The sequence below is a fragment of the Crinia signifera genome, chromosome 7 (assembly GCF_055691185.1).
Source record: "Crinia signifera chromosome 7, ASM5569118v1, whole genome shotgun sequence".
NCBI classification, from domain to species: Eukaryota; Metazoa; Chordata; class Amphibia; order Anura; family Myobatrachidae; genus Crinia; species Crinia signifera.
In genome coordinates this window covers 3,938,552-3,946,962 of record NC_139223.1, presented here as the reverse complement: position 1 = coordinate 3,946,962, position 8,411 = coordinate 3,938,552, and positions in this window count along the sequence as shown.

Here is an 8,411-nt window from a genome sequence, read left to right as displayed (position 1 = left end):
GGGGGGGGTTGTTATTATGAACAGAAAGTACTATCTTGAAGAAACATATAGACAATTATATGACACAAAATTTTATTCCCTACTCACTAGGGACCCCACACTCAATTTTTTGAGTGATCTAAAGATTTTACTTGACCAAGCACTCTTATCGGGAGTCACGTCCAAGGAGGAGTACAAATTTCTCTTACCTTCACATCCCATCACACCCACTTTTTATTTTTTACCTAAAATCCACAAATCCCTTTCTTCACCTCCCGGGCGCCCCATAGTATCTGGTATCAGTTCTGTTACAGCTAATTTGTCACATTATGTTGATTTCTTTTTACAGCCCTATGTTCCGACTCTCAGGTCCTACATCAAAGATACTCGTGATTTAATCACCAAAATCCAAGAAATAGGTTGGAAAAACAACTATGCATTTCTCACTTTAGATGTAAATGCATTATACACCCACATCCCACACAAATTGGGTTGTGAAGTGATACAAAGAAAACTTATGATGTATGAGGACCTGGAGTCGGAACATAGGGATTTCATTTTAGACAGTATTTCCTTTATTCTTTCACATAATTATTTCACATTTCATGGGGAATTCTTCTTACAGGTGATGGGGACGGCCATGGGGACCAGGTTCACGCCCAGCTATGCAAACCTATACATGGGGGAGGTAGAGGAGACCCATGTGTGGGGGAGCAGCTGGGCGCAGAACCTGGTCTACTATGGCCGTTATATAGACGATCTCTTTATAATTTGGGATGGGGATTCACTTTCGGCCACTCAATTTGTTCACTCACTTAACCAAAATAGATACAATTTAACCTTTACCCACACTTTCAATGAGTCTTTTGTCAACTTCTTGGACGTGACTCTCGAAATTAAAGACAATAAAATTATAACATCTAATTATGTAAAACCTGTAAACACCAATTCTTATGTGCACTTTAAAAGTGCACATTACATGCCGTGGAAAACTAATATTCCGAAGGGCCAGTTTATGCGCCTTAGGCGAAATTGTACTGAGACCGAACAATTTCTAACACAGGCCAACATAATGTCTGAATCTTTTTTAGAAAGAGAGTATCCTGATCAAATATTGAAAAAAGCATTACAGGAAACACTTGAAATGAATAGAAATGATCTGCTGACAAGGGAGAATCCTAACCATAATAATAATAAAAATAAAAACAAAACTAAGAATAATCTAGAATCAAATGGAAGGGATCTCGCTTTTATCAGCAAATATAATAACTGTTCCAACGATATAAGAAACATAGTTACAAAAAATTATAGAGTGCTTCATCAGGATAAGATTTTATCCAACATCATTCCAGAAAAACCAAGAATTATATATAAAAAGAACAAGACCTTGAAAACTATTCTTGCACCGAGTCACCTCAAAAAAGATACGTCACATAAAACACCTAATATAGATGACCATCGTCTATCATGGCTTCCAGAAAAACCCAAAGGATTTTTTAAATGTGGGAAATCTAAATGCACAATGTGCAAACACGTTACTAAACAACAACCCCTCACAATGTTATCAGAACAACTACCCCCTATACCAAAATCCTTTATAAACTGTGAATCCACATATATAATATATTTGTTAAAATGTGGGTGTAACCTTCCCTATGTTGGAAGAACAACGAGATGCTTGCGAACTAGATTTATGGAACATAGACGAAATATACTAAAAGGTTTCGAAAAACATAGTGTATCTAGACCAGTGATTTTCAACCAGTGTGCCGCGGCCAGCTGACAGGTGTGCCGCCATGCCTCAGGTCACGGCGACACACCAGCGGAGTTTCACTTTGACAGGGGGGACGGGCAGGCGGCTCGGCATCATCCGCCCCCCCTGTCAGTGTGCGTCCATGTGCGCACTGCCCGCCCGCTTACGGCTCCCCCGCTGTGCACTGTCCGGGACTCAAGAGACATGCTGTGCTGCTATGCAATAATCATATATCCCGCTGGACCACTAGCCAATGGGCGCTTGCGGTCCAGCAGCCAATCAACTGGTGGCTGCTGGACCGCGAGCGCCCATTGGCTAGTGGTCCAGCAGCGGGAGATATGAATATTACATATCAGCACAGCACGTCTCTCTCCCGTACATAGCGGGGGAGCCGTGAGCGGCACACTGGACGCACACTGACAGGGGGGAGGGGTCGTCGGCGTGTAAGCACAGGCAGGAGGGGGGTTTGCACACAGACGCACACTGGGAGGAGGAGGTGGGGGGGAGTGAGGTGAGCGGGCCGGCTAACCATCGGCTGGCTAACTTAGTATGGTGTACTCCCACCCACTCTCCCACCCTCCTGCACTCACCCAGCCACCCTCCCACTCCACTGCAGATACCCTCCCAGCCACCCTTCCACCCCACTGCAGATACCCTCCCAGCCACCCTTCCACCCCACTGCAGATACCCTCCCAGCCACCCTCCCACCCCACTGCAGATACCCTCCCAGCCACCCTCCCACCCCACTGCAGATACCCTCCCAGCCACCCTCCCACCCCACTGCAGATACCCTCCCAGCCACCCTCCCACCCCACTGCAGATACCCTCCCACCCTACTGCTCCCACCCTCCCTCCCTGCTGCACACTACTGGCGGTGCATTGAATTGCAAATAGCGGACGGGAGCCAGGAGTGGGCCACTGCACAGTTCTGTCCCCCCTTGGCAACGAGCAAATTCAGTCCACCTTGGCATCGAGCATGAAGCCCCTGGCATTGAGCATGTAGGTAAGTGGCACTTATGTGTCAAATGTGTATGGTGTGTTATATAGTATGTCATGGGCATTGCGGTGTGTTATATAGTATGTCATGGGCATTGCGGAGTGTTATATAGTATGTCATGGGCATTGCGGAGTGTTACATAGTATGTCATGGGCATCATGTGTGGGCTTATGTGTAATCGGAATTACAAAGTTCACTAAAATGTGCAATGGGCATTACGGTGTGTGGCATAACATGTAATGGCCATTATGGCATGTGGTATACGGGTGTGCGGTGTGTTGGCATTATGTTAAAAATTTGGCGCGCGCCTTCGGTGCGCACTGTCCATATTATCCCTCGTTTGCAAGAAATTTGTTGAGTCCTGGCATAATGTGTAATGGCCATTGCGGTATATGGCATAGCTTGTAATTGGCATCACGATGTGTGGCATAACTTGTAATGGCCATTAATGTGTGTGATATAACATGTAACTGGCATTATGGTATGCAAAATATCTGGAATATCTGATTTAAAAATGTTGGTGTGCCTTGGCAATTTTGAAGTCTTGTCTGGTGTGCCGCGACCTGAAAAAGGTTGAAAATCACTGATCTAGACACTATAGAATCAAGCATAACTCCAATCCAACATGTTTATCCATAACAGCTTTAGAACATATAGCCTGTACTCCACGAGGTGGAGACCGTTATAATCTACTCTGCAAGAGGGAAATCTATTGGACACTGAAATTTAATTCTTTGCACCCAGATGGATTAAATGAGACCATCGAGCTCAATACAGTTGTATAATTTCTTTTTGTCTTTATATATGGTGTTATTATTATTGCTAGTATTATTATAATAATTTTTTCCATTATCAAATTTGTGTTCTCTCTCTATATATATAATGTAAAATGATTCTCTGTTTCCATACACAAAGACTTGTATAACTATTCCCTTATTTCTGATGAATTGAATATATCTCCTAGTTACATATACTTATTGAATTATCCAGAATGCCCTATCTGTATATGTGAAAATGTTCTATTCTCCTTACTCTCCAACTAGACACAGTTCTGATCTCCTGTATGGGGATTGGACTATCGGGCGCTGATATGATAGCACTTGTGGCTGTTGTCATGACAGCGCGGCGGACGCTCGTCCGCGCTATCTGATTCGCCTGGGTCTGTCGCGTGTTACGTGACAGAGACGTATTGACGTCCTTTCCCTGGTGTCTTAGTGGCGTGGGGGACGCCCGCTCTGTTGCTGGGATACGACGCGAGTCACGTGACATCACGTGACCGCATCTGTCACCTAGCAACGCGATAGATGTGTGCCTGCGACCTGGAGACGCGTACGCCGCCGAATTTGCCGATACCGGCAATCGGCACTTGGCGGTGAGACGTGCACAGTGCTGCAGATACATATACTGTTTTCTGGACCCGAACAACAATTTTTATGTGCCTTATACAGGCGATCGATACCTTAATTGCGCTGTGTCAATATTACAGATCACTTCCGGGTCATGTGACGCATACAAGCGGGGTTATGCCCTTTTGTTTACACCCAATTTTTTGTATATCTTTGTATATGTTTATCAAAACTTGTATTTGTCATAAGCGATTGCCTCCTATAGAGTTTATTAAATATATAGTTTTATTATATACACGGTTCTCTCATGAAAAAAGTTTTTAGCTACCAATTAACAGACAGGTGAATCACCTAAGCAATTAACTATCAGGTATAAAAAGCATGCCTGAGAGCCTACAAACACTCATATCTGCTCCTGATGAAGCCGGGTTATCCGGGGAAACGCGTTGAGCAAAAGCAATCCATGCTGCTGTGAAAACCTCCATCCACTGTTATCAAGTGACAAGTCCGCTCTCCCACAGTTGGTTCCCTTCAAATCTTCTGGATTTAAAAATCTTATGGGATACAGCTTTATTCCTAATCATCCAGCTACCACTTAAGAGGACACCACACTGGGATATCCTGAGTCCTTGAAATTATAGGACATTCCCTATGGACATTCCGTCACAGATCCTGGTTTCCACCAATGACCAGACAGAAATGGGATGGTAATATACAGCAATAATATCATTTTATATCTATCCAAGCAGCTACAATTATCAAGAGAATTAATTTAATATAATATACTGAGGTATTCTTACCTACTGTCTTGGACTGTTGCTTTAAAGTGATTCACCTTTTTAGCATATAATTTTTATTATTGTTTTTATGTTATAATAAATTGTTATACCCTTTTGAGAACCGTGTACCATTGTATTATTACAGCCAGCGCTGGCACATACCCTTTCTTTTTTCCTAAGAAACAGAACTTAATGAATTTTGTAAGTACTTAAATAATAATTGCCTTAACATCCAACTTACATTTAACATTAGTAAAATTGAGGTCAACTTTCTTGATTTAAGAATTTTCGTGGAGAATAATAAACTTGAGACCACCATTTATTACAAGCCTTCAGATTCAAATTCATACATTTGTCCATCCAGTAACCACCTTAAGAGATGGGTATCCAATGTCCCCAAAGGACAGTTCGTGCGTTTGAAACGTAACTGTTCCAGTTCTAATAATTTTGAAGCTAGTGCTGAAAAAATGAAAAATAAATTTCTAAATAAAGGCTATGATGGCACACTATTGGGAGTAGCCCTGGACGAGACTAGATCCCTCTCAAGGGAGGATCTCCTTAAAGATAAACCCATCAGTGATATCCCCAACACTCAGCAATATACAGTGGCTTTCAGCACACAGTATAATGCCTACCACAGGTCCATTGAGCAGGTTTTTAAACGGAACTGGAAACTTCTATTAGAGGATCCGGTTCTAGCTAATATCTTGCCCAGTAAACCCAAATTTGTGTACAGACGAGCTGCAAGTCTTAGGGATAAATTAGTGAAAAGTGCATTTATAGAACAAAATGTTATTTCGACACGTAATAACGGCTTTCACCGCTGTGGTGACTGTGCCATGTGTAAATCATGTCCATCATCTACTAGAAAATTTACAGCAATTGAACTGAATCACACTGTTGTTAAGCCAAAACAATTTATTACTTGTAATTCAAATTACGTGGTTTATGCCATCAGATGTTCCTGTGATAAATTGTATATCGGCAAGACTAAAAGAAGTCTTAAAGTTCGTCTCGCCGAACATGTTCGGAATATAAAAAAAGGTTTTAAAGAACATCCTTTCTCACAGCATTTTTTAGAAATGCATAATAGCTCCACCAAGTCTATTACTGGCTTTTGGGGGTTGGAGATGGTTAAAACCAACTGGAGATATAACAATAGGGATGTTCGCCTTGCACAAACCGAGATGCGTTGGATTTTTAATTTGTCCACTCTATCCCCTGGTGGCCTAAACCACGATTTTGAATTGAAATGTTTTTTGTAAATATTTTAAAGATTTTTTAATCTATTGATTCTGTTATTAATATGTCATTTGCACTTTTAGTATTTTTGTACTTTTGTATATTTTTTGTACATGTATATGATGTTAATGGAGAAAGCATATTTTTGAATGAGGATTTTCAGTAATTATCCCATTAATCCTCATATTAATATAGGATGCTTTATCAGTCACTATATTCCTATTCTAGTTGAATTTTATAATGCGCTATTTTTATTATAAAGTTGCCATTATTTATGTCCACAGCGTTATCTTACTTCCGGCTGTGCGTTCCACAGACCGGAAGTGTTACGCGGTGTATTGATATAAACCATCCGGCTATTAGAGCCATCGGTGCTGCTTAATATTGCAGCCCCACGTGAGCGCAATCTCAAGCTTCCGGCTGTGTACTTCACAGACCGGGGTTCTGTATGCCCCGAGCGTCTGAATTAGCCGGAAGTCATGTGGTCTATACGACACTTCCGGTTTTTGCGTTCCAAATCGCGGAAGCCTTACGCTAATATGCGTTCCACTGCGGGGAAACGTATTGTTTATAGCCTATTTAATATTATACGTTTCATGATAGTTCTCCCCAGTTTGTCCGCTATTATAGCGACATTACTGGACTATATTTATATATGTTATTGCACTCTTCTTTGAGTTTCTAAGTCTAATTACATTAACCCGGAAGTGCTTTCTCCATACCCTATTTAACCACTGCCTGTTCACTCACTCTCTACCTTGAAAAAGGCTGCTGTGACAGCCGAAACATGTTGGCAGAGAAGTGAGTTTTTATCTTTTATCTTTGTTTTTATTGCATTGGACTTTCTGTGTGTGGCTATTGGCCAATTGGCCACATATCAGGTGTACCTACAATAAATCTTTTATTGAGACCGGTCCTCCTTTCTTTTATACACCATATACCCCTGGGATGGGGTTGATAAAGATCTGAGAGATCCGGCTACATCCAAAAGAAACCTTTATATGTGTATCCCACCTACCCACCTAGTGAGTACGGTAGGCATCTGCAATCTCTGGATATATTTTTGTATTGTGTGTGTGACCAAAGATACCTTTATACACGTCAAGCTCCTGTATATACAGTGAGTACGGTACGCCATCTTGGACACTGTTCCATTATCTTGGTACTCCAGCTATTTTCTATCTGCACGGGTGGACCCCTTTAAAGATACCTTTATACACTTTTACCACACCCCTACCCTGTGAGTCTGGGTACGAATTCCCCTACTAAGTGGTTTATTTAAACACCCCGTTTTTTGAAAAATCTAACACGTTTTTTTCATATATTCTTTGCCCTACATCACGAGCAACATACATTCCGAGAGACATACTTGTTCAGCGCCGTCGAGACCCTTCTTCGTTCCACAGTACTTGCTAGTGAGGAGTTCCGAGTGTTCCTCCATTTGGGTCGGTGGCTGCAAGGACAGATAGCGCCTTGGGACTTTTCTACACCTTTTGTTTTTTGTATTGTCCCACAATCTCTGGCTAGTGCAAATTGGACCAGGTACCAGGAAAACCTCTAATGCATTTTGCCCTACAAAAGGGGATACTTCTTCCATCCCACTTTACCAACTGCATTCTTCTTCCATCCTGCATTACCAACTGCATCCCTCTTCCATCCCTCATCACTACCTCCCTCTTCCATCCCCATTACCTACTGCCTCCCTCTTCCATCCATATTCCATCCCATATTACCAACTGCATCCTTCTTCCATCCCACATTACCAATTGCATCCTTCTTCCATCCTGCATTACCAACTGCATCCCTCTTCCATCCCTCATTACTACCTCCCTCTTCCATCCCCATTACCTACTGCCTCCCTCTTCCATCCATATTCCATCCCACATTACCAACTGCATCCTTCTTCCATCCCACATTACCAATTGCATCCTTCTTCCATCCTGCATTACCAACTGCATACCTACTCAATCCCACATTACCAACTGCATCCCTCTTCCATCCCTCATTACTAACTACCTCCCTCTTCCATGCCATATTACCAAATGTATCCCTCTTCCATCCACATTACCCACTGCCTCCCTCTTTCATCCATTACATGCTGCCTCCCTCCACCACCTCCCTGTCACTCTCTTCTATCCCGCATGACCCACTGCCTCCCTCTTCCATCCCCCATTACCCACTGCCTCCCTCTTTAATCCCCCCGTCACCCTCTTCATTCCCCCCATTAGGTACAGCCTCCCTGTCATATTAGCGGTCACTTCCGTTGCTTTGTGCCCCTCCAATTCTACTGTGTATGTGCCGTCTGCTGACCACAC